The 27167-nt window shown below is 48.8% G+C and overlaps 1 protein-coding gene across 1 annotated transcript in view; it reads right to left on the minus strand.

Annotated features, from left to right (window-relative positions):
• CTXND1 (cortexin domain containing 1) overlaps positions 1 to 25005 on the minus strand; it is a 49372-nt gene extending 24367 nt beyond the window's left edge. Inside the window, exon 1 of the mRNA XM_047796769.1 lies at positions 24875 to 25005. The gene's annotated coding sequence lies outside the window, so the exon portion shown is untranslated. The remainder of the gene's footprint in view (positions 1 to 24874) is intronic.
• Positions 25006 to 27167: the final 2162 nt, after the last annotated feature.

Genomic DNA, 27167 nt, shown 5'->3' on the forward strand with positions numbered 1-27167 from the left:
GCTGTGGTGTAGGTTGCAGATGCGGCTTGGATCTGGCGTTGCTGTGGCTGTGGTGTAGGCCAACGGCTACAGCTCCGATTATACCCCTAGCCTGGGAACCTCCATATGCTGTGAGTGCAGCCCTCAAAAAGACAAAATAAAATTAAAAAAACCCATTTTTTAAAGATAATATATATATATTTTAAACTCTTTTTTTTTGTCTTTTTAGGATGGCACCTATTTTTTATATAAAGTTATATTAAACTTTATATAATGGAATCATGTGCATACTCTTTTGTGTCTGGATTCTTTCACTCAAATTTTCGTCTATGACTTTATCCATATTCTGCATCTAGCAATAGTTCTTTTGCGGGGGGCCATGCCCATGGCATCCAAAAGTCCCTATGTCAGGGATCGAGTCTACACCACAGGAGTGACCCAAGCCATAGCAGGGACAACATTGGATCCTTAACCTGTTAGGCCACTAGGGAACTCCCTCAATAGTTCTTTTTTATTGCTGTGAAGTATTCTATTGTGTGACCATAGCATGATTTTTTATTGACTCTATAACTGTCAGACATTTGGGTTGTTTCCAGCTTGGGCTTCTATGAATTGTACTGCTAAGAAATTTTTGTTTATCTTTCGGTGCATATATGTACCTATTTTTATTGGTTGCATTCCTGGAAGTCAGGTTGCTGGCCCATACAGTAGTTACATAATTAACTTTTGCAAATATGGCCAAAGAGTTTTCCAAGGTAGACGTATAAATCCACATTCCCGTCAGCAATTCCAATCCCTCTGCATCCTCCTCAGCATTTGGTATTTTTAGACTTTTAAATTTCAGCCATCCTATTGGGTATATTGTGGGTTTTATTTGCACTTCCCTAATGTGAAATGAGAAGTCTTTTTTTTTTTTTTTTCTTTTTAGGGCTGCAGGTGTGGTATATGGAAGTTCTCGGGCTAGGTATCAAATTGGAACTGTGGCTGCCATCCTACACCACAGCCACAGCAACTCGGGATCCGAGCCACATCTGTGACCTACACCACAGCTCACGGCAACACCAGATCCTTAACCCATTGAGCGAGGCCAGGGATCAAACCTATATCCTCATGGATCCTTTTCAGATTCATTACCACTATGCCACAATGGAAACTCCATCTCTTACTATTTTTTAATGTTTGTAGAATCTACTCTAATACTGTCCTTTATTTCCTGATCTCAGTGATTTGTGTTTTCTTTCTTTTCCTACATCAGTTTATCAATTTTACTAATCTTTCCAAAGCTAACTCTTGGCTTAGTGGTATGTTTGCTTTCTACCTCATGGATTTCTACCCTTATTTTTCTATTTCCTTCCTTTGATTTTTGCCCTTTTTTCTACGTTGTTTGGTTGGAAGCATCCCTCACTGATGGAGGCTGGACCTTTCTTCTTTTTCAACCTAGCTATACATTTTCCCAGGAGTAGTGCTTGAGCTGTAACCCACAAATCTAAAACATGTTCTCACTTACACTGAGATTTCTTCTTGGACCTACAGGTATTTAAAAGTATGTTGCTAGGAGTTCCCTCATGGTACAGCAGGTTAAGGACCCAGCATTGTCACTGCTGTGGCGGGGGTTTGATTTCTGGCCCAGGAACTTCTGTATACTATGGGCACGGCCAAGAAAAAAAAAAAGTGTGTTCCTTTGTTTCTAAACATTTAGAGACTCTTTGGTTGCATTCTTGTTATCATTATCTAGTTTAATTTGGCTCTGGAGTCTGACCAACACTTCTTTGTGTCTGTCCCACAGTCCCCAGTCGTAGGTGGCCCCTCAACGTACCTAAGGTACATTGCCCCTCCCTTGCAAAAGAAGTTGCATCACATCTCTCATTACCTTCAATCTCTTTCTGTTTCCCATCCTCTCTGCCATTTTCTGCAAACCACCCCTCTCGACCCTGCTTTCCTTCCCCTGGGTCTATTTCTCCTTCTTGAATGCAGCTACTATCTCATTAAGAACACGGGCAAGGCTCTAAACCACGGGAGAAATTTATGAGCCAACTCTTCTAAATTGGTTTGTGATATGCTAAATAAAGAAGGAAATAAGGGAGTTTGGAAAATTTCTTCTCAGGAAAATAGCCTGGCTTGCAAGGCTATTATTCTGCAGCATAATCATATTTTTGATTGTCAGGAACTGAATATTAGCGCGGCCTTTCTGCGTGCCGCCTGTAGCATTCTAATCGCTTCCCGCGCAGACTGTTGCCCAGGATGCACCGGGTGAAGGTGAAAGAGAAAAGCCCATTAACTTTGTAAAAATACTGCCCATCTTGCAAGACGGGAAAGATCTATGCACACTTGGGAAGAGCCATGGCTGATAATGGTGCACACTTTATATTATGGAAAAGGATTTCCATCGAAGGTGTTGCCAAAGCAAGGACAATGCGGTGGCTGTGGCTACCAAGCTAAGCCAGCTTCGAGAGACTGTGGTGTCCCAGGCTTGGGCACCCAGATGGCACGGTGCTTCTGGGGCCACCGTGGGACTGGAGTGTGGAGGTCCATGATGACTCTGGGGAATGAGATCCCGGTGTTGGCAGGGAGGTACCTGGGGCGGGCGTGGAGAGAGCCAGCCTATGGGAATGGAGTGGGATCTGCCTGGGGCACTGAATGCCTGGAGACGTGCCATCAACAAATGGAGAGATGAGGAGGGTGGTGAAGGACAGTGGTGGCAGTGAGGACCAGCAAGATGTGGGCAAGGCTGCCAGGGTGTAAAAGGGAAAATCCATCCTTTGATGCACGTAGGACTCATTTACAAATCTCCTCCTTCTGGACCTGTTCAAAGGTCTTACAGCAGACCAGTGGTCAAGAGATGTTTAGGAAATTCAGCGTACACTAATTTTTATTTTTAGTCTTTTTAGAGTCATACCCAAGGCATATGGAGGTTCACAGGCCAGGGGTGCAACTGGCCTACACCACAGCCACAGCAATGCTGGATCCGAGCCACGTCTTTGACCTACACCACAGCTCACGGCAATGCCGGATCCTTAACCCACTGAGCAAGGCCAGGGATCGAACCTGAAACCTCATGGGTCCTAGTGGGATTTGTTTCCTCTGTGCCACAACGGGAACTCCCCCAGATTGCTTTTTTTAATAAATAGAATCAGTGTTTTTCTCCTCCTAATGAAACTGAGTTGCACAATGCGGATGAGCAATGAGTCCCCCAGCAGTGAGTGGCTCTGTTCAAACCGCTCTTCCACTAAGCTCTTCCCAGCCCTGACGGTCACCCCAGGCACAGGCCTTCCCTGACCTACACCACTCTGTGCATGCCCCCTTGCCCTCCCAAAGAAAACTCTCCATCTCCCAAAAGCCTCAGCAGAGGTGTCTTTTCATAAACACTCAGGCTGGCTCAGGTATACTGAGCCTTTGCCTTTATCTCCCACCATCAAGAGTTCAAAGCGCAAAGCCCTTTCTCATAAGAAAACAGAAACTGGACGCCTGCAGACTGCTCCTTTCTTCTCCTCTTTTCGTTTCTTTTCTTTTTTTTTTTTTTTTGCTTTTTAGGATGCGCTTGTGGCGTATGGAAATTCCCAGGTTAGGGGTCTAATTGGAGTTACAGCTGCCCGCCTACGCCAGAGCCAGAGCAACGCGGGATCTGAGCCGCATCTTCAACCTATGCTGAGCCTTGCAGCAACACTGGATCCTTAACCCACTAAGTGGGGCCAGGGATTGAATCCACGTCCTCACGGATACTAGTCAAGTTCATTACTGCTGAACCACAATGGGAACTCCCTGGAATGCTATCTTCTTAGGAGGGGAGTGAAGTGGTTCCTAGCTCAGGTCCTGGGACATGACGGCTCAGATTCTGGCCACCTGGCTGACCAGCCATGTGACACCGGATACCCTGTAACTTCTTCCAGCTCTGTCTTCTTATCTTTAAAATGGGGATGGTGATATCCCAATCAGTCTCACTGGATCGCTGAGAAGAATAAACGAGGATACATGAGCCCAACGGAGGGTGAACATGCCATGAAAACATTCGCTGTGGTTTTTATTTTTGTACTGATGGTTTCCCTCCAGACGTGTCCCAAGCCGACGGCAGGAGTCAAGATGCTCCCACCCCCTCAGCCCGCACACCTGTCTGGCTCAGGGCTGACTCCCCCAGATCCCAGTGGAGCACACGGCAAGTCACCTGGTGTCCTCTGATGGGGCACATTCCACGATGACTGAATACCCCAAGGAGTATCTCCCTTACCCACCCCAAGCTGGATCAGAGGGCTGGGGGCTGCACCTGCTGGTACGAGGGGCTCAGGGGAGCTCCTCAAGCCAGCTTCCCCACAATGACTCAGACCAACAGAGGAGACTTGGCTGTCCCTGAGAATCGTTGGGAGTCATTGATCTCCCTGAAATTAATGGCCCCTCCAAAGCTGGCAGCCACAGTAGCTGTGCACATCCAGACTCATCTGCATATGCAAAGGTGTCTGTGGGGACTGAGGGTGCCCTGTGGGTGCCCTTGGCTCTTGAGAACTTAAGGGGCTCCCCATGGGTTCCAACAGTGCTCAGGAATGGATCGCCATCACAGGGTTCCCTGCCCACCTTCTCTGCCCACACAAACACAGGAGCAGAGTGGCCCTCAGAACGGGAGCAAATCTGCTGGGGGAAACTGGAATGACCTTGAGCGAGTCACTGAGCCCAGAGTCCTCACCAGGAAGAGGGGCATGTTGTTTTGGAAGATTGCGTCCTTGCGTGTAGGGCACCTTGCAGAAGCCAGAAGCCAAAGAACACCAGTCTTCTTACTTCAATGCATTTGCAGACTTCTTGGGGGGGAGGGTTTTGGGACGGGGATTGATCATAGGAAACTGACATTTTGGAGGCTGCTTCTCTGAGACCAGGGGCATTAGGATGAACCTTGGAAACAAATCATTAAACATTCTTTGTAAAAATAGGCACTGTGCTAAATTAGTAGGATGATGAGGATCAGGGATGGATGAGAGTCTGGGCGTAGGTTGGGTCAGGAACAGGATAAGATGCATAACATCTAGAAGTGAAAACTGGGACTCAGCACCTTGTGCTCTTTGGATGGGGCTGTGTTACATCACTTCCGTCAAAACGCCTCCCTCATCACAGCAACCACTGCATCAGTGGCACACCCTGCTGTGTTCTGGGTACCAGAGGCCACTTCTGGATACAAGCCTGCTTCTGGGAGTTCCCGTCGTGGCGCAGTGGTTAGCGAATCCGACTAGGAACCATGAGGTTGCGGGTTCGGTCCCTGCCCTTGCTCAGTGGGTTAAGGATCCGGCGTTGCCGTGAGCTGTGGTGTAGGTTGCAGACGCGGCTCGGATCCCGCGTTGCTGTGGCTCTGGCGTAGGCCGGTGGCTACAGCTCAGATTGGACCCCCAGCCTGGGAACCTCCTTATGCCGTGGGAGCGGCCCAAAGAGATAGCAAAAACAAAACAAAACAAAAAAAAAACCAAAAAAAAAAAAAACCAAGCCTGCTTCTCGGCTGTGGCCTTCTTCAGTGAAGCAGGGACAGTGAAATGCAGAGAACAGCAGGCTGAGGGTTTGAGTAATGCCTCTGCTTCCTGGTGGCTGTGTGACCTTGGTCAGGTTGTAGGACCTCTCTGTTTTGCAACCAGAGTTTTTCCCCTGATCCTCAGCCATTCTCCTTTGTGGAGTCATGGGGAGAGGATGAGGCAGGGGAAGGGACTGCAAGAAGCCCCTCTCAGCTGGCCAAGCCGAAGGAGCACTAGTGCGCAGGCCTCCTGTGTTCCTCCAGCTAGGGTCTCCTGTGGGATTAACTGGCAGGGACCCGGTAAGAAATCTGAGCAGCAGAAGCCCCAAGAATGAGATTCTCCCTCTGGATACCCAAAGCTCATCTCAGTACGAGCTGTAGATGGGATGCAGGACAGGTCCCACCTGATCCAAGGGCCCAGGTACCCATGTGTCCCCTGAGGGGGAAACTGATCAGGCTGGTTGACTGCCTCAGCTCAGCATCTCAGAACGAGCTTGCCCTAAATCATGCTCACTCGCATAAACCAGTTGTGGGTTTGTCTGGCAGGGAGCAGCCAGGAGTGGCATGATGTCACTAGGGCAGGCTGCAGGGGAAGCCCCAGTTTCTATTTCCAGCCTGACCTCACTCCTGAAGGCCAGTCTTGCCCCTTGGACATCTTCACTGAGTTGTCCCACTATGTCGCTCCTGGCTGCACAGGGTCAGTTCTGTAGTTAAGAACTGGAGCCCTCCCCTTGTACCACTCTGCCAGCCCCTTCCTCTCCTCGATAGGCTTGAATCTGGCCCTGCCCACCTTGCAATGATGGTCAGGAGCAAATCATGGAACCCATCTAAGCCTCAGCTTGCTCATCTGCAAAATGGGGAGAGCAACAGTAACTACCTTACAGGGGTGGGTGGTGGTGAGGACCAGGAAGAATTAATACACATAAAGCACTTAGAGAGGTGTCTGGTTGATAGCAAGCCGTGCATAATATCCCTCAACCAGTGGTCCATCTGGACTGGCCTTTTGCAGGTATCTCGGTCTGTTTGGGCTGCTGTAACAAAACATCTCGGGCTGTGTGGCTTGTAGATAACAGAAATTTATTTCTCATGCCTGCAGGCTGGAAGCCTGAGACTGGGATCGGGTGGGGCCCTTTGCCAGGCCACGGACCTCTCACCACATCCTCACACCGTGGCGCTCTCTGGGGTCCCTTTGCTAAGGGCATTAATCCCGTCCATGAGGGCTTCACCCTCATGGCCTCATCACCCCCCAAAGTTCCCACCCCCTAATACCATCACTTTGGAGGCTGGGATTTCCGTACATTAATTTGTGGGGGAAGATGCAAACATTCAAACCGCAGCAGCTGAGAACCATACTAAGTCCTGCACGTTCAAATTCTTCTTCTTCTTCTTCTTTTTTTTTTTTTTTTTTGCTTTGTAGGACCGAACCCTTGGTATATGGAGGTTCCCAAGCTAGGGGGCAAATCAGAGCTACCACTGCCAGCCTATACCACAGTCACAGCAATGCGGGATCTGAGCCACATCTGCGACCTACACCACAGCTCCCAGCAATGCTGGATCCTTAACCCACTGAGTGAGACCAGGGATTGAACCCTCATCCTCGTGGATACCAGTCGGGCTCATTACTGCTGAGCCACGATGGAAACTCCCTGTGCAGTTATTTTATCATCAGTGTTTCCGAGATGTATTTGGCCATATCATTCTTTTTCTTTCAAGTAACACCTGTTAACATCCTGAGCCGTCAGTACAGCAGTGCTGCCTGGGTTCTCCTGGGTCTTTCGTATCCCCACACCCCAGCCTTGGTGGCTCTGCCTTCTAAAGCCTTCTCCGATCAGACCTCCCTTTCCTGGTCCTTCATAAGTCCTAGTACTCTGACCCAGGTCCCTCCTCATGGGCTGCTGCCCATCTCTCGTCCGACGCCTGCTGTCAGACTAACCCTCCCCAAGGACCGTATTAATCACCTACATGCTACAGCTCCCCATCGTCTCCAGGATCAAATCAGCCCTTCAGCCAAGCAGTCAAGGCTTCTCTCCATTCGGGAACCCTGGACAGCTTTTCTTACTTTAATCCCTGCACTTGGAATGTCCACTCTCAAGGTCCAGCCAAAGACTCCTAGGCCTGGCTCACCTGCCTCTTCCTCCAGGCAGCCTTCCTAGAGGTGCATCTTCCATAAGGCTAATGGGGCTTAAATTTCAGGACCCCTGGCTTACCTGGGCCTCTTCTCAGGTCTTGGGAGGTGTGTGCTCTAACGGTACATTCTCATGGTCATATATTTTAGCAAAACTTGCAAAAGCAAGCTACAGTCACTTCAAGTGATTCAGAATCAGCCCCTTGCTACTCCAGCTCCCCAGCATGGGGCTCAATGCCCCTCCAGTCTGAGGCCTTCAAGGATCAGCAGCATTTCGGGGATCAGGCCAAGGAAAAGTTCCGTTGGAAATACATTCAGGTCGGGTGATGGGTATAAATGTATCCAGTCCACAATGACTTGAGTACCATGAGGCTGTGTGTGGCAAGTTTTCCCTGGCCATGAAGTGCCAGGGAAGAGTCAAACTGAGGCTTGTCTGACCTGATCTTTAGAATCCACTGCATTGGCTGTCACATGCTGAGAGAGGCATGGACAGGATTTTAATTCCTTAAGCCAAGGCAGGTTAGTCTCTTTTCAGAGGCTTGCCAGCACTGTTTTCCTGCTCTCGTCTGCTTTCATGTGCTTTCCAGCCTCAAGGCTCCCCCCGCCTCCGGAAGTTGCCTGGATGCCCCACTTCCCCAAAGTGGGCCCTTCACCTTTGTCTTATGAAGTGTGACCCTTCCCCTCAGCCAGAAATGTCCTAGCCCAACCATCGCTGTGGCTCTTATTGATTTCATACTGGATTGGCATGAAATACTGACACCCACGAGGATGCGCTGAAGCTCTGAATCCATCACTAACGGCGTGGACGGCAGAGGCAGCTGCCTAATGAGTGTCATCAATTCAGAGAGGAGAGGATGTCTGTGCCCGAGACGACGGGGGAAAGCCTTGAAATCTTCCCGCCGACAAATGCAAGCACCGTAAGAGAGGGTTCCTCACATACGCGGTAATTTATGACACTATCAGCAGGGCATGGTGAAGCTAAAAGAAACATTCAAAATTAAGCCCCCAAAACATCAAAGTTTAGCCAACTATGAAAGAAGATTGGAGCCATTTTTGTTTTCTGGAGAAACGCTTTTGCAAAAGGAGTTGCAACATGACAGAGGACAGCAAAATTCAGCCCCCAAAATGTGGGAATAAAAATATCATCCGGGCAGGTCGAGCAATGGACTTTTTGAAATTATGTTCATTTTTTAAAATCACATCTGTAGTTGTATAATGATCATAACAATCTGATTTCACAGGATTTCCATCCCACAGCCCAAGCACATCCCCCCACCCCCCAAACTGTCTCCTCCAGAGACCATAAGTTTTTCAATGTCTGTGAGTCAGCATCTGTTCTGCAAAGAAGTTCCGTCTGTCCTTTTTTCAGATTCTGCATATCAGTGAAAGCATTTGATGTTGGTGTCTCATTGTATGGCTGACTTCACTTAGCATGATAGTTTCTAGGTCCATCCATGTTGCTAAAAAGGCTGGTATTTCGTTCTTTTTGATGGCTGAGTTGAAATTATGTTCATTTTTAATGGATTTCTGTCATGTCTGTGGGTTTTTTTTTATCTTTTTAAATATTTATTTATTTTGGCTTTTTAGGGCCGCTTCTGCGGCACATGGAAGTTCCCAGACTAGGGGTCAAATTGGAGCTACAGCTGCCAGCCTCCACCGCAGCCACAGCAGCACAGAGTGAGGCCAGGGATTCAACCCGCATCCTCATGGATACTGGTCAGGTTTGTTACCACTGAGCCACAAAGGGAACTCCTAAGTAAAAAAAAAATTTTAATGTTTTTATTGTTTGTAATTGGCTGTGACTTAGTTCCTCATTTGAAATACAGATTCGCTTTTGTGCCTAATTTTGTTTTCACAATTTCGTGTTGTTTTATGAAGGAGGGCTCCCCAAACTGCATAAACGTTAGGGCTCATAAAACCTGCATCTGGCTCTGCCCCTCATCTCCACTGAAGACCAAGCTCTCCGTCTCTCTACCTGACTCTGGTTTTGCCTGACCCACCCAGAGACCCCGATGGAGCCATGGCTTAGCTTGCAGGCTGAACTGATCTGCCAGTCTCACTGTTACACGGAGCTGCACGCTCAACTTCCTGCCAACAACTCCCCTCTCCCATCAAATGATAAGCTCTTAGCAGTGGAATCAGTTCCTAATCACCACGCAAAGTAGAAAGTCTCATGGCAAAGACTCCCTTCTGGAAGTCCTGAGAAATTTCCAGACATCTGTTCAGGGGAACAGGATTTTAGAAACTAATTTGTCTCACTGATTCATTGATAAGAGCTCTTTAAAATACACCTGTTTATTGGAGACACTTTGCTCAAGATATGAAAAGCAGTAGCAAATGTCACATTAGGTGAAAATAAAGCCAGTGAATAAACGCTCAGGTGGCTCTGAACAAGGGGCATTATTTTCTTCTCAGCAGGCAGCGTCACGATTCTGAACAAAGGCACCCAGAAGTCCTGGGACAGGGAAGGCCCTGGAGAAGCCTGGCTTCTTCCTGGGGTTTTTGGTCCTGCTTCATGCTGGGCCCAAGGAGAAGCCACTGGGACACAAGGGCTTTGGGGTGAAAGTGCTGGAATCCAGCCAGCACCAGCTGCTGTGGCCGGAAGCCTCAGGGCTCGCTCACTGCCCCTGGCCAAGGCCTCGCTGGTGAGGGGTCATGGTCCCTCTGCTTTAGAAATCAAGAAACCGAGCAATGGCCCAGCCAACAGCAACCACGAGGGGAGCTGGCAGCTGAATTCCCATCTACAGGCAGTGGAGCCCGGAAGGGACTGCTCCCCCAGACCACTCCCCAGGGCCAGGGGCCAGGAGCTCAGGGCAGCAGGAGGCCTGCAAGGATGTCTTCTGGGAACCCCTCTCTCCAAGAAACTCTCCCCCACCCACCCTGCCTCACACCCAAAGAGTGGGGTTTGGATGAGGGTGGGACAGCTAGAACTAGCAAGAAAGCCTTCCCTGTTTTATCTATTTTATTTTATGTTGTTTTATTTTTTTAGGGCCACACCCATGGCATATGGATGTTCCCAGGCTAGGGGTCAAATCAGAGCTGCAGCTGCAGGCCTACACCACCACCGTAGCAACACCATATCCAAGCCGCATCTGGTGACCTACACCACAGCTCACGGCATTGAGCAAGGCCAGGGATCAAACCCACGTCCTCATGGATGCTAGTCAGTTTCTTCACCTGCTGGGCCACACCAGGAACTCCAATTTCCGTTTTAACAATTCAGATTTCCTAAGGCAGTGGGCATCCAGGTGGAAGGGTGGTCTTTATTCCCCTCCCCTTCCTTTTCCCTCCCCCTCCTCATTTCCCCTCTCCCCTCCCCCTCTTTTCCAGGCTCCTCCCTCCCTGCCTCTCCCCTTCTGTTCCTGCCTCCAGCTTCTCCTCCTCTCATATATTCTACTCCAATCACCGAGGTTCTCGAACACATTATGAGTTTTCTCCATTTTCCTGCCTTTGTTCACACAGATACTTCTGTCTATAAAGCCCACACCCCTTAGAAATCTTTCAGGCCAAGTTCAAAACCACCCCTTCTGATCTGAACTGAAGATCTCCTACAGGGTTTCTTAGGACTCTTGATGTGTTTGCTCTACTCGAAGATGGAAAGGCTTCCACAGCCGAGGGCCCATCTTCCCCTCCTCCCCTCGTTTGAGGGCAGGGACCCCCGTTCACCCCTGCTTCTCTGTTCTGGTGCAATGGGGGTGCCCAGTGGACACGCACATTGAGGGGGGCAGCCCTGCTCTGCCTTCTGCCATCGCCCTGGGTCTGGAGGGCTGGACAGGTTCTCTGGTTGCAGAGGTGGCCGAGACCCTCTGCACCAGCCCACCCAGGAGCAAGCAGAGCTGCCTGTGGGCTGCCCTGCTTCTACCCCCAGCATGACAGACGCACACTGCGGGCTGGCAAAGCCACAGCGTCGTGATCATCAGGACGTTCAGAAATCCACAACGCTGGGCCCACCTCCTGGACGTCTGCCTAGAGCAGACTGGGGAATGAGGAGAGACGTGCCAAAGTCAGGTTCTTCCCGTCCTGCTAGTTCAGAACCCAGATGTGGCAAATGATAATAAGCCCTATCTTCTGCCTTGATCCACACCTAACGCTCACACGTCCATACCCCGTTTCCATTGTTGTGACAAACACCCCTGTGAGGTGGGCGGAGCACGGACCTCTCTTCCTATTTTGTAGAGGAGGAAAGCGAGGCTCAGACTGGTCCAGGCAGACACCTCTCTTATATGTGACATAGGTTGAGAAGATTGGAGGCACCCTAAAGAGAGAGAGGCTGCACTTGGTGTCACAGTCACTCGAGTGCCTGATTCTGCGGAGACACAGGAGAGACAGAGGTGTCCTAAAATCTGAGTTCTTATCCCCCCAGATGCCCTTCACTCTGCTCTTTCAGGGACTTGGCAAGTTTGCAACCTGCAGGAAAACCTCTTTCCCACCAGGGGGCTCCCATGAGCCTGGGGAAGAATTGTCACTTTAGAAAGTCTGGGGCCAACACCTTGGAGCTGGAAAGGGCGGCCAAGATGTGGTCCCATCTGGCTGCTCTGCCCCAGAACAGCTCTGACTTGTCTGTTTTCTAAATTGGGCCTCATATTCCACTCCGCTAGACGATGCCGACATAGTGTCTACATCCTAGGTTACAAAATGGACCTTCCTTTGTAGATTTAGGCAAAGATACATTATGCTTGGGCTGCAGGGGGGCTATGAGTTTAATTTTGTTTCAGTTTTACAGAATCTGCCATTGGGGGATTTTTACACAAGATTCAGAATTTCTGCTTTTGGAAGATTGTCATATCTGCTACCGTGGTTCTACACTTCTGCTCGGTCTGATGTGTAGTTGGAGCTAAGTTGCCAGTGTCCCCGTTAGACTGTTCCTGGGTCTCATTTTCCACAGTCACCACCACTCCCTATCGTCTTAGGTCCAGCATGCTTCAGGCACTTGTGTCCCCTGCCTGGCCTCTGTAGGTATTTGAGTTTGCTCTCCCAGTCTGGTGTTGCTTTAAAGAAGCAGGCCATGAGTTGGAACATGCAACCTTCATCACACAGGGGGGCCAAGAACCTTGGGCTTGTTACAGATTTCGTCTGTGACCACGTGAGCTGCAGCTTCCATCTGCCAGTCCTCAGATTCCTTTCAACTACCTCCTCTGCACCCAGGAGGGAGGCTGTGCAAAGTGCACTTACCCGTTTCCTTGGACCTGCCACCCAGAACAGATGTGGGTCAGCATAGCCAGCAAGGCCTGGCTTCGGGAGCCTCCAGGGTGTCCTATGTGGCTTGGTCATTGAGGGGGGGCGTGGGCATTGTGAGTCCTGCCAGCTTGGTAAATGCACAGTGAGATTTCTCCAGGTATGCTGGAAAAGTTACACATCAGGCTCCTCCAATGTGTACCAAGACGCTTTACCACCCCAGGAAGTCCCTCTGTCCACTCTCGCCCTGGCTGGTTCTCTGGGCCAGGCCCCGGGGAACCCTAGGAGGGAAGGCGTGGGTAGCCACTGCAAGTAAGTGATGAGGAGAAGGGGTGGACCGGTCCCACAAAGGGAGAGTCGTCACAGGTTGGGGCCCAAGAGTGGCAGCAAACGCCCTGGACAAAAGGCTGGAGCTATTCTCTAAGGCCAGGTATGTAGTGACACATCAACAGAATCTTTCGCGTCATCATCTCCCTTCCTGCCTTTCCTGCAAAATTCCAGTGCAAAACCATCTCTCTCTTACCTCCATGGGAAAATAATGCCTCCCAACTGGAAGCCCATGAGATGAGGCAAAGTGTAGACTTAGCAAGGCTCGATCTGGGCGTGGCCTACTGGTGGCCAAGCGGTGGCCTGGGAAGGGGTGTCTCTGGGCTTCCTCATGAGAATGGGGCAGTGATACCCATCTTTCAGGGCTCTTGGCTTCGATGGAGCAGGAAACATGGAAGAGTGTTTCCCATACGTGGAAAGATCTGTGTTTGCAGCTCCTGGGGGGAAGCGGTGGCTGATGGAGGCATGTGATGCTCTGGGCCCTCTGAAGAGCGGCCACTGCTGGAGTACGTTGCTGTGCATGTCTTCTGGGTCTCTGCATCTCTGCAGAGATGGTCCTGCAGCACCTGGCTGAATGTCACATCCTTGTTACCAAGGGTGTGGAAAATGGGAAGATCTGTCCAGCCTGTTATTATTAATTACCCTTCTCTGTTTCAAGTCCTTGAAAATGTCGGCTTGTTTTCTGCAGAACGTAAAGCAATCCTCTCATGCTTGGTGAATGCTTCCTTTTTTTCAGAGCCCAGCAAGGCAGATGCAAGTGAACAGACGAGGCCTGAGAAAGCTCAGGACAGTGGGGGATGCACTGGTAAAAGATGTGTTAAAATCAATAGACCCCGCAATCATCCTTGCCTTATTCTTGATAAACTGAGGCTTGCAAAGGGGCAGCTAACACAGGGTCGACTGTGGGAGGCTGGGCTTGTAGCTGCCTGCTCCCCAGGTGAGACATGGCTGGGCAAAGCCAAACCGCACTCTCCTGGAAGGACATGCAGCATATTAAGGGGGCTCTTTTTAGGGAAACGTAAAGGATCATCCTTGTCGAAGGTTCCAGAGATTCCCTTCTGAGTCTGTGCAGAAGGGCTCATAGCAAAGAGTGAGGCAGGTGGGCTGGTCAGCAAGGAGTGGGGAACTGTGCACAGTTCTGATTGTAAGAAAGTGTTAATCAGATCCAGACGCTGCCCTCTGCAATTAAAGCAAAGGTGACACAGCCAGCTAGGATTTGCATTTCTCATAAGTTTCCTGATGATGCTGATGCTGCTGGTCCTGGAGCCCTGTGGACTAGATCTGGTCTGCAGAGAAGGTCAAGTTCAGCCCCTGATACTCTTAGGTACCTACACCTTCAGATGCACAACCTTGTCGGTATTCCAGCAGCCTCCCTGGAGAGAGGAGAAAGAGGAGGAACTGGAACGAGATCCTGGCTTTGAATCTCAGTCCCAATCTCATTTACACGCAATGCAACTTGGGCAAATTATTTAATCTCTTGTTGCCTCAGTTTCCTCATGAGTAAAACAGGGTTTTTTTTGTTTTGTTTTGTTTTCTTTTTTTTTTTTTTCTTAGAGGGTCACACCTGCGGCATATGGAGGTTCCCAGGCTAGATACGGGTCGAATCGGAGCTGTAGCCACCAGCCTACACCACAGCCACAGCAATGCCAGACAGATCCAAGCCACATCTTTGACCTACACCACAGCTCACGGCAACGCCAGATCCTTAACCACTGAGCGAGGCCAGGGATCGAACCCGCAACCTCATGGTTCCTAGTCGGATTCATTTCTGCTGCGCCATGACGGGAACTCCCACAACAGGGTTTTGATCACAGCTCCAGCCTTCTAGAGTCAGGGTGAGGATGAGAGGAGTGACGTCACAGAAGTGCCAAAAACAGTCCGCATGTACACATCTTGGTGCCACCTGCCAGTCTGCAGAGGAGGACTCACATCCAAGCAGTGTTGGCAAGTCAGGGCTTGAGCCTCCAGGCCCTCTAGGCTCTGACCCCCACCTGCCCTGTGCTGCCCTTGGCAATCCCATGTTTGCCTCAAGACTAAAATAAACATTGCTCCTAAAGAGACCATTCTGGTTGTTTATTCATAAACAAATAACAGTCATTTGTTTTGCTCATGAAGCTGGAGGTTGACAGGGCTTAGCTGGGTGGTTCTTGCTTGGAGTTCTGCAGTTAGGGGTGAATGGTGGTTGCGGGGAGCAGAGACGGGGTGGGCTCTGGAAGACTCCACCGCTCATGTATCTGGAGCAGCGAGGGCCTCCCCAGGCGTTGCTCTCAACGGCGTGGTCTCTCCACATGGTGACCTCAAGCAGCTCAAGGATCTCAGAGCAAGTGTCCCAACAAAGGACAGGCGAGTGACTTTTTCTAACCCAGCCCAGAAGTCACAAAGTGTCCCTTCCACCTAATTTCATTCCCTGAGGCAGCCACAAGGGCCCACATGGGCTCAAGGGGAGGGGCCGTGGACCCCAACTCTTGCCGGAATGAGTGTCACAGAATTTGTAGACATGCTTTGTTTTACTATTTCCAATTGTCATCCTCTCTCTTTTTCTCTCTTTTTAAATAGAAGTATAGTTGATTTACAATGTTTCAGGTACACAACAATGATTCATTACATATATATATATATATATACTTATATACTTACATATAAATATCACTTTTTCAGATTCTTTTCCACTATAGGTTATTACAAGATATTGAGTATAGTCCCCTATAAATAGGTCCTTGTTGTTTAACTATTTTATGTATAATATACATTAATCCCAAACTCCTAATTTATCTTCCCACCCCCACTTTCCCCTTTGGTAACCAAAAGATTGTTTTCTATGTCTGTAGGTCTATTTCTGTTTTGTATATAAGTCCATTTGTATTATTTTTTTTAGATTCCACATATAAGTGATATATGTCTTTCTCTGCCTGATTTCTTTCACTTAGGATGATAATCTCTAGGTTTGTCCATGTTGCTGCAAAAGGCATTATTTCATTCTTGCTTACGGCTGAGTAATATTCCATCACATATATTTACCCCATCTTCTCTATGTAACCTCAAGCCATGTCCTGGCTATTGTAAACAGTGCTTCTATGCACATTGGGGATGCAGGTATCTTTTCAAATTAGAGTTATGGTCTTTTCCAGATACATGCCCAGGAGTGGGATTGTTGGATCGTACGGTAACTCTCTTTTCAGTTTTTAAGGCACCTCCATACTGCTTCTATAGTGGCTGCACTGATTTACATTCTTACTGCACCTGTAAGAAGGGTCTTTTATCTTGCAGATATGTTTTAAAACCACTGCAAAGGTCTCTCCCTTCTGCCCCTGTTTATTTCTGCCACCACTCTCTCTACCTGAGATGCCACTCCACCTACATGTGCTGCTCAAATCCTGCTCAAAGCCCTCATCAGACTCCTCATCCACGACCATCTCCTGTCCCGGCCCCAGGGCACTGCCAAACCCCATGACAGCCTCAGTTCATGATCACAGTCATTGGGTTTTGTGCTCACAAATTCCAGTTATGTAAACAAACAAATAAACAGTAGCACCAAAAAGGTATGTCTAGGGGAAATAAGGTATGTACAGGAGGAGCTACCAAAATGATAATATATGGCCAGGATCATATGTAGTTGTTATTCCCCCCCCCCTTTCTTTTTTTGTCTTTTGTCTTTTTTTTTTTTTTTTTTTTTTTGAGGGCTGCTTCCCACAGCATATGAAAGTTCCCAGGCTAGGGGTCAAATTGAAGCTACAGCTGCCGGCCTCTGCCACAGCCACAGCAATGCGGGATCCAAGCTGCAACTGTGACCTACACCACAGCTCACAGCAATGCCAGATCCTTAATCCACTGAGCAAGAGGCCAGGGATCGAACCTGCAACCTTATGGTTCCTAGTCAGATTCATTTCCGCTGTGCCACGACGGAAACTCCTCCCTTTTTAGGATGTTTCAGAATTTCCCCAAATTTCTACAAAGTGTATCTGTAACTTGAATAATCAGAAAAAAATTTTTTTTTTCAGAACAAATAACCATCGAAAATAGATAGTAAACCTTTCTTGCTCTGAACCCAAAGGACTCAGCTATTATGCTATTAGCATCTTTTTCCTCCCACGCAAGGTTCACTCTATGTAAAGGTAAAAAAAAAAAAATCACCATAAGACATACCAAGGGTGACCATATAGATGGAAATTGGAGCACTTCTGAACTTTCATGGTAAAAAACGTAGTGGTTAAAGACAGTTGCCTTAGACCTGGAAGCACAGGTTTCTTTCCAGACACGGCCTTGGCTGTTTGTCCTGTGATTTTCCAGGGCTGGTGCAATGGAGATCGAGGCCACATCAGCCTGGACAGCAGAGCTTTGGCTACAGGCAGTGCTGACAGCTGCCTGCATCGTGACTTTTGTGGAAACCAGAAAATTACAACACACCCTTGAGTGAAGCCCGCTGTGGGAGTGATGGTGTGTCTCTCCAGGTCTAGAAGGAGAACGAGGGCATTTGTGTTCCTGTCCAGACAGAAGGAGCTGTGGACTTGGATGAGTCCACAGTTTGCAAGGGCGCCAATGATGCTCATTTCACCAAGCCGGGTCTGTGATTCTCAAAGTTAGTTGAGTGTACCAGCCATCTCTCAGGGCTTGTTGAAATGTGCACTGGGGAGTTCCTGTTGTGGCGCAGTGGAAACGAAAATGGCTAGTATCCATGGGGATGCGGGTTCGATCCCCGGCCTTGCTCAGTAAGTTAAGGATCTGGCGTTGCCATGAGCTGTGGTGTAGGTCAAAGACGTGGCTCGGATCTGTCTGGCATTGCTGTGGCTGTGATGTAGGCCAGTGGCTACAGCTCCAATTTGATCCCTAGCCTGGGAACTCCCATATGCTGCAGTTGCAGCCCTAAAAAGCTTAAAAAAAAAAAAAAAGTGCATTGCCAGCTCTGTGCCAGGAAGTGCTGGCTCAGGGGTTCAGGGTTGGGCCTTTGAATCTTAATATTACTGTGAGCCTCCCAGATGATGCTTTGGGAATTTCTCTGTTTCATTCTTGCAACATAAGGTATGCTTCTAGAATCAGATTCAGATCCCTCACACATCTCTGTAGGCCTGCTGTGTAATAAGCAAGGCACTAGTTCATTTCCCATGTTTGCTTCTGTAAGATCCTCCTAAAGCTTCTGGGGTCAGCCTTCCCACCTCCACTTTACCCATGGGGAAACTGGAGCTCAGAGTGTTGGAGTGATTTATCAGCAGTCACACAGCCATAAGTGGTAGAGTTAAGATTTAGAGCCAAGAAAGGGGGATTGGACAACCCAGAGGCTCTCATGTCCCCCCTCCCCTGGCCCCCACTGGGAGAATATCTCTAAGATCCCTTAATTTGTGAGTCTAACGAGCCAAGGTATTGATAACTGGGTCACCTTTTTTAACCATCATTCCACCATCCTGGCCACAGTCCCACAGAGGTAGCCCTCCCCCCCCTTTTATTTTTTTGCTTTTTAGGGCCGCATCCGTGGCACATGGAGGTTCCCGGCTAGGGGTCAAATTGGAGCTGCAGCTGCCAACCTACACCACAGCCACAGATCCAGAGGCATCTGTGACCTACACCACAGCTCATGGCAACACTGGATCCTTAACCCACTGAGCAAGGCCAGGGATCAAACCTGCGTCCATGGATACTAGTCAGTGCTGAGCCATGATGGGAACTCCTGAACAGCTGTACTACTGATGGAAGTTTGCATGGCAGGTCCATCCATCCTAGCAAGTGGATGGCAGCACCATCCATTTCAGGGACCCGGTGCTCGTGGCTGTTCCTTTGCATGAGGCCTCATTGCTGTGCCAGGCTGGACCACACCCCCTCAAACAGGCCAAGTTCAAGTCTCATTCCCGAAGTTGTTGCTACAGACTTCATTGTGTCTCCCGATCCCCTCAATTCATATGTTTAGGACCTAACTCCCAGTACCTCGAATATGCCCATATTTGGAGATGGGGCCTTTTAAGAGGTAACCAAGGTAAAAGGAAGTCAAAGGTGGCCCTAATCCAACATGGCTAGTGTTCTCATAAGAAGAGGAGATTAGGGAGTTCCCTCGTGGCTCAGTGGTTAAGGAATCTGACTAGCATCCCTGAGGACGCAGGTTCGATCCCTGATGGGTTAAGTGGGTTAAGGATCTGGCATTGCCATAGGCTGTGTTGTAGGTTGCAGATGCTGCTTGGATCTGGCATTGCTGTGGCTCTGGCATAGACTGGCAGCTACAGCTCTGACTGGACTCCTAGTCTGGGAACCTTCATATTCCGAGGGTGTAGCCCTAAAAAGCAAAAACAAAGAACAGGAGTTCCCGTCCTGACGCAGTGGTTAACGAATCCGACTAGGAACCATGAGGTTGCGGGTTCGGTCCCTGCCCTTGCTCAGTGGGTTAATGATCCAGCGTTGCCGTGAGCTGTGGTGTAGGTTGCAGACACGGCTCGGATCCCGCGTTGCTATGGCTCTGGCGTAGGCCGGTGGCTACAGCTCCGATTCAACCCCTAGCCTGGGAACCTCCATATGCCGCGGGAGCGGCCCAAGAAATAGCAACAACAACAACAACAACAAAAAGACAAAAAAAAAAGAACAAAAAAAAATAGAAGAGGAGATTAGGACACAAGCGCAGTTAGAGGGAAGACCACGTGAGCACACAGGGAGAAGGCAGCCGTCTACACGCCAAGGAGCGATGCCTCCGAGGAAACCAACCCTACTGACACCTTGATCTGACTTCTGCCTCCAGAACTGTGTGAAAATAAGTTTCTGTGTTTAACCCACTCAGCTTGTAATACTTTGTTTCGATGCCCCAAGAGACTAATACTGACGACCTGGTTGCACAAGTTCTACCTGATTCAATGTAGGCAGCCCCAGGTGGGCCCAGGCGAGCTCCCGAGACCCACTGGCAACACTGCATTAGAACAACCTGGAGGTCACAACAAAGAGCTTGCACTTCTGTCTTTAGCAAGTCTGGGGACACGTTGGGCTGCACAGGGACAGATTTTATCAGTGTCCCTATGGCTTGTAGGAGGGGCATGCAGAAAGGTGAGGGGGCCGTCATCTTACTCCTGTGGCTTAAAACACCTACTGTCTACACACCCAACAAAACACCATTTCGTGAGCCCACTCCAGGCAATTGTTGAGGATTCTGGCTGCGTGGGAAAGAATGTCAGGATTGATCAGCCATATCTGCTCTGGGCAAGTGGGGGAGGCATGACAGATACGTCCAGTCAATTTGCGGTCTTCTAGAACACAGGGAGCTCCACCTGCACCAAGGAGAAGACAGTGTCGCCAGAGAGAGCAGGATGTGACAGAGATGGCCATACACTTCCAGCACATTTGGCTATCAATGCCACTGTTGCATGATAAACAGATGTCATCACACCTGCCACCTCTGGTCAACTTGTCACGGCCACCTGAGCATAGAAATCCATGTCCCTATTCATACCTATGGAAAGAACATCATATTGCAATCCCCAACCTCGGCCACAAGCCTAGATTGCAGGAGTGGTGGCAGGATCGCCTGCTTCTCTGACCCAGCTCAATCTGTCGGGGAAACTCAAGTTCCTTTCTGTCTCGCCACCCCAAGGACAAGGATGAAATGCCATTCTGGAGTCTGTGGGTTTCTATGGGCCAAGGCACTAGGCGTCAGACCTTTCAGAGGAAGGGTCGGAACACCCCAGGGCCTGGCCTCCCCACCTGGGGTATGCCAACCACGTAGGGTACAAGAGTGTAGCCCAGGGTAGAAGGGCAACCCCCCCGCCTCAGAGCAGTGGTGGTGGTGGGCGGCCTTGTTTTATATTAAAACAAAGTGGTATGAAGAAGTGGAACAAGGAGTTCCCTGGTGGCTCAGCAGGCATTGTCACTGTTATGGCTCAGGTCACTGCTATGGCTTGGGTTCAATTCCTAGCCCAGGAACTTCTGCCAGCCAAGGGTGTGGCAAAAAAAAAAAAAAAAAAGAAAGAAAGAAAAAGAAAAAAGAAAAGAAAAGAAAGAAAGAAAGAAAGAAAAAAGAAGTAGAATAAAATACTTAAGAATGTAAAAAAAATTTTATTTCCCATAAGAACAGTGTCAACTATATACTGATCATGACATGTGTGCCTTGAGGCCAGTCATTTCCTGAGACCCAGGGTCACAGTCTCTCTTTTGTCATTGGGTTAGCAAGTGGGCAGGATGTGACCAAAGGGGCTTGAGGCCAAAGCTGAGGGCACATTGAAGGATGCTGGTTTGTGTGGAAGCCCCTCTGCACTACAGGGGCCTCTGAGACATCTGTGGCAGGCTGGGGATTCTGGGATCAGAGATCCCAACCCAACCCCTTCTTGTCTAGGATGCTGTCCTTCTCTGTTCCCTTGAAATAAGTTTTCCAAGGGGTCTCCATCAGGAGAGCCCGAGGTGTCATGATCCTTGGGGGGACCAGCTCCAGGAATGGCCGGCATAGGGGCATGTTCTCAAATACACACAGAGAAGGAGTTCCCGTCATGGTTCAGCAGTTAATGAACCCGACTAGCAACCATGAGGACACGGGTCTGATCCCTGGCCTCCCTCAGAGGGTTAAGGATCCGGCATTGCCGTGAGCTGTGGTCGCAGACATGGCTCAGATCTTGAGTTGCTGTGGCTGTGGTGTAGGCTGGCAGCTACAACTCCGATTGGAACCCTAGCCTGGGAACCTCCATATGCTGCAGGTGCGGCCCTAAAAAGACAAAACAAACAAACAAAAAAACAAAACACACACACACACAGAGGAAATCTACTGAGTACCAATGTCCTTGGTGAAGATGGGGCAGACTCCAGAAGGAGAGGCCTACGAGGACTTTGCTTGTAAAAACACCTACTATATGCTAAGCTCTTTCCTATACCTCACCAACAATGATTTTTACAACAACCCAGCAAAGAAGGCAATAGTTTCCTAAATTTAAAAGGGGGAAACTGAGTCTCAGAAGGAGTCAGAAGCTTCCATGAAATAAGCGACCAATTACAGAGGGACCATCCCCTAGATCAAACATGGATTATTTTACATACTTTCATCCTCACAAAGTGGATCTTGTAATCACAGTCAAGTGCAGCCACTTTTTTTTTTTTTCTGCGTGCTGCCTCTACATGAGAGATATTTTCCTTTCAGCAGCTTCATAGGTGAGTAGAACATAGGTTTCAAAATCAGATGATCCCAGTTTAGAAGATCAGCTCTCCTGCCCTGAATTACCCTTGGGTGATTCAAGTGGCTTCTTTGATCAAAAGCTTCCTCATCAGGAAAATGGGGATGATAATTGCTACTCTAGGAATTAAATCACAGCATGTATAAAATGCTTAGCACACAGTAGGTGCTTAGCAAATCGTACTGATTTTAGGTCCCAGTTCTCCTGGGGTTTTACAAATGGGTGCACGGAAGCTCACAAAGGCAACTTGAGGAAGTTAAGGTCATCTGACCAGAGGCAGAGCCAGGGCTACATGCTGATCTGTCAGGTGCAAACATCAGGGCTCTTTCTCCCCTATGGACACAAGATAACTGACTTTCACAGGGCCGATTCCCTGTAGTCAGGAAATGCATTCATTCCCATGAGCTGGTTCTCTTGATTGTAGGAAACACTGAACGCACTTTAGGAACATTTCCTTTCAAAACAAGTCAAATATTCAAAAATGTTGCCACTTTCAATGTTTGAATGTGAACTTCAGTTATCTAAAAAAATTCCCTGACGTGGACCAGTTCCAGAGGCTTCGATGCCAAAATCCAGAGCCATTATGGTCTTTCTCTGCATCAGGACTTATTAAAGCATTGGCCTCAGAATCTTGGAACCTTGTCAATTTTATAAACACTGTACTTTCCATTGTGGCCCGGGCAAGATAATTTAGGGACATTTTCCTTGATATCATTTTGTTTTCCATTGAAATCATGGAAAGATGGTCAGATTTGAATGATACAACACACAAACCACCTTAGGACTGCAGATTTTGAGGCTGTGCTGTGACAGTGTGGCCCGGTAGTGTAAATATTTGTTGGAGAAAGATTAACTAGCAGGGCAGTGTATTCAGAATGGCTGCTTTTGCATTAACCCTGTAAGGAAATAAACGGGAGAGATATGCCCTCCTCAAAATCACGACCAATGAGCAATCAATAGAACTTTTTTTTTTTTTTTTCAGGCTAACTAAGGCTCACACGATTTAAAAAAAAAAAAAAAAAAAACCCAAACCCCTTTAGTCTACCACAACCTTGTTTATTTCAAATTTACATCTTATCTAATGACCAGAAATTTGCTACACATTTCCAAACATATATGAGCTCAGAGACACATTATACTCCATGCACTCATTACTTGAATGTTGTTCAGAAACATTAAATACAACTGGAAAAAAAAGGGGGCTTGGGAAACTCATCCTCTGGAATAAGAACACATTAAAGATCATACAGAAGCAACTAACAGCCTACCCATGATATTGCTTTTGGAGAAATGTAAAGTCATTGGTTTCAGAAGAGTTTTCCAGGTTGGCAATTTCCCTTCTCGTGTGTCCTCAAAGCTGCTACGGGTCTTAAGCTGAGCCATCCCTGAAAAGGTAGCCTTAATCCAAATCCAGTTTGTCAATCACATCTAAGGGCTTGGATGCTTGGTTTTCTGATGTCCAGACACACTTTTCAGGTTTCCAAAGACCACAGATGAGAGTATTACAGTTCATCTCAAGTGGTGGCTTCAGGAAAGGGAGGGAAGACCCATGTTCCCCCGGTAGCTGGGCATCCACCCCTAGGTCACCGGATGTGTATATTATGTAAAGGAGTTAAGACCACATCCTAGACACTTTGATTTTCTGGTTGGACTCTGGGGAGGCTCAGGGAAACTCACACAGTGCTTAAGAAGATCCTGCAAGATGCCAAAGTGGATTAGAATGGAAGACAGAATGAAAGCCCTGCCTGGGACTTCATTTCTGGGTCCAAAGCCACATTGTGACCTTTATTGAACAGCTAGTGAGAAGGTGTCTCACCTTGGTCTTTCCTGACAGTTTTTCCTTTCTAGAACTTTCGCTATGGGCAACAGAGACTGTTATCAAATTCCCTTCCATTATGCATTCCCCAAAATATCACCCAGAGCCTTTCTGCACTTCTTCGCTGACATGGGCAAAAAATATTTGAAAGGTTGTATTAGGCTTTTCGCAGCAGATCAGGACAAAACCCAATGACGCTTGACATTTTAGAAAGACTGCCACCAACAGAACTTTCCCCAGAAGTTACATGAAATGTGACCTTCGTCAGCTACACAGAAAAATCTGCTCTAGGTTACGGTGAGCCACAAGAGACTGAATTTTAGGCACTGAACTCGACGAGAAAGAATTTCTAACTTTGATTCAGTTGCAACTCAGACGCCTTAAATCCCTCTCAGCGGAGAGGGGCCGAGGGCCCCAAATGGAGAGGGGACGGCTCAGCAGGGCGACCTCCTGAACTCCCCGCTCGTCCAGGTTCAGAGCCCAGAGCCCCACAGCATAACTGGGGCTGCAGCAACGCGGAGCCCGGCGCGGCTCCCACCCGGGCAGCCCAAGGCTGCTGCTACCTGCCGGCGCCCGCCCGGCCCTCTCCCGCCGACCGAAGCGCGCCCGGGGCGCCGCTCCGCCCTGGAGGGGGTCCCGGCCTCGGGTGGCCCCGCGGATCCCCTCGCGGCGGCGGCGGCGGGGCTCGGCGGGGCTCGGCGGGACCGCAGCCAGCAGATCCGCCGCCTGCTGCCGGCGGGCAGTCTCCGCGGCCGGGGACCCACCCGAGCGAAGCCCCGGCACTGCCGACCCTGCTGCGCCCCAGCCCGCAGGCGCCGCTGCGACGGGTCCCGGGATGCTCCCGCAGTCCTTACCTGGCGAGGCCGTCCGTGCGCTCCCGGAGCCCCGGCCCGCCCGGCGCCGAGGCCGGGGCGGCAGCCGATCGCTCCCTGCGGCGCGTGCGGGCGCGGGGCGTTGGGCGCGGGGGGCGCTGCCCAGGCCCGGCTCGGCGGGCAGCGGCCGGGCTGCGGCTGAGTCAGCGCCCCGGCGGCGCGGGCGAGCCCGGGCCAGCCGCCGAGAGGGGGCTCTGAGCGGAGCCGCGGCCGCCCAGGCATTTTAAAGGCGAGGCAGCTGGATGCTGTTCAAGCGGAAACGCAGGGAGAAACTTCAGCCCCCGGGCCAGAGCGTGGGCCAAGAGCCCCTTGCCGGTGAACAAACCAGTCTGGGCTTTTCAGATCTGTTCTTCCAAAGCGCTCCCTTCAGATATTTCCTTTTTCTCAAGTAAATACCTCTCTCAGCGCATCCGCCTGCATTATGCTTCATAGCGAGACAAACATTTCCATCAAAGTTAGGAGCAAGACCAGGAAGCTGGTTTGGAAATTCTGGTTAAGGCAGTTAGACAAGAAAAGCAAAAAAAAAAAAAGGTGCAAAAACACTGAAGTTGTGCTTTTGTAAAACAAAAAAATTGGGGAGACCTTTTAAAGAATTGGAAAACAGAAGGAAAACAATTACTATACACAGCGGATGCAATTGCCTAGCTAGAAAATCCAAACTGAAGATTGAGTGAAATAGCAAGGAACTGGCCGGTTACAAAATAAACATACCAAATTAACAGTGTACTTGTGGATCTACTAACTGGTTAGAAATGCCAGTGAAAAAAAGTCTTGTTCTTACTAATAGCAAAACCATAAAAAGCTAGGAGTATAAACTTACCAGAAATATCTTCTACTTTGCAAACAAAAACTTCTACTGTCTACTAGGGCACCCAAGACTGGAATCTATTAAGACACAATCCTTATTCTTGGATAAAAGAAAGCAAAAGTTGTGACCTCTTGGTCTGCAAATTCTAAAATCCTCTTTATCTGTAAATTCAATACAATCTTCATCAACTTCCAAGAAGAATCTTCTTTTTAACTTGGCATAATGATTTGAGGCCTCCTGTGGGAGAATAATGAGAGAACAGTCAACAAAATGTTGATAAAGAGGCGAATGAAAAAGGAGCCCTGTTGGATATTAAAAGGAAAGACTGCCTGCATGCATGAATGAATAAATAAAATGCAACATTGATAGAGGGCTTACTGTGTAAGGAAGTGCTTTACATGTATTAACACATTTTGATCCTCAGAACAACCCTGTGATGCAGACACGAATATTGCTGTCACTTTGAGGCCCAGTAGAATACATATCGCACCCTAAGTACACAGCCGGTAGCGCAGGGATTAGGGATTTGATGCAAGTATTCTGCCTTCATGACTATGCATCTGTGCTTAAACCTCTGTCACACTACACCGCCTTTATCACAAAGCAACAGTAATTAAAACAGCATGCTACTGCCCCATAGATGACTGTTCAATGGAGCAGGATGAAAAGCCCAAATTTAGAAGTGCACAAGAAATTTCTGTGTTAGAAGGTGGCACTTCTGGGAGTTCCCTTCGTGGCACTTCTGGGAGTTCCTTTCGTGAGGGATCGATCCCTGGCCTCGATCAGTGGGTTAATGATCTGGTGTTGCTGTGAGCTGTGGTGCAGGTCACAGACGTGGCTCAGATACCGTGTTGCTGTAGCTGTGGTGTAGGCTGGCAGCTGCAGCTCTGAATAGACCCCTAGCCTGGGAACCTCCATATGCCATAGGTTCGGCCCTAAAAAGCAAAACAAAAACAAACAAACAAACAAACCCAAAAAAACAAAGAAGGTGGCACTTCAAGGTGATAGAATAGGAGACTTTAAAAAAAAAAAATGATATTGGGGAGTTCCCTGATGGGCTAGTGGGTTAAGGAGCCAGGACCGTCACTGCTGTGGCTCAGGTTCAATCCCTGGCCCAGGAATTTCCATATGATGCAGGCGTTCCCCCCCCCCCAAAAAAAAGTAAAGCCAAAAAATAACAAGATGATGAATATATAAATGAATATTTATTGTAAACCTGGGATTGTGAAATTCTTTCCAAAAATATTATGAAGCCATATAGAAAAGACTGATAGATATGATTCATAAAAAATTCAAATACATTTCTTTTCTAAAAAAGACATCAGAGTTCCCATTTTGGCTCAGCATTCATGAACCCGCGTAGTATCCATGAGGATGTCGGTTCGATCCCTGGCCTTGCTCAGTGGGTTAAGGATCCGGCGTTGCTTCGAGCTGTGGTGTAGGTCACAGATGGGGCTCAGATTTGAT

The sequence above is a fragment of the Phacochoerus africanus genome, chromosome 9, assembly GCF_016906955.1.
Source record: "Phacochoerus africanus isolate WHEZ1 chromosome 9, ROS_Pafr_v1, whole genome shotgun sequence".
NCBI classification, from domain to species: domain Eukaryota; kingdom Metazoa; phylum Chordata; class Mammalia; order Artiodactyla; family Suidae; genus Phacochoerus; species Phacochoerus africanus.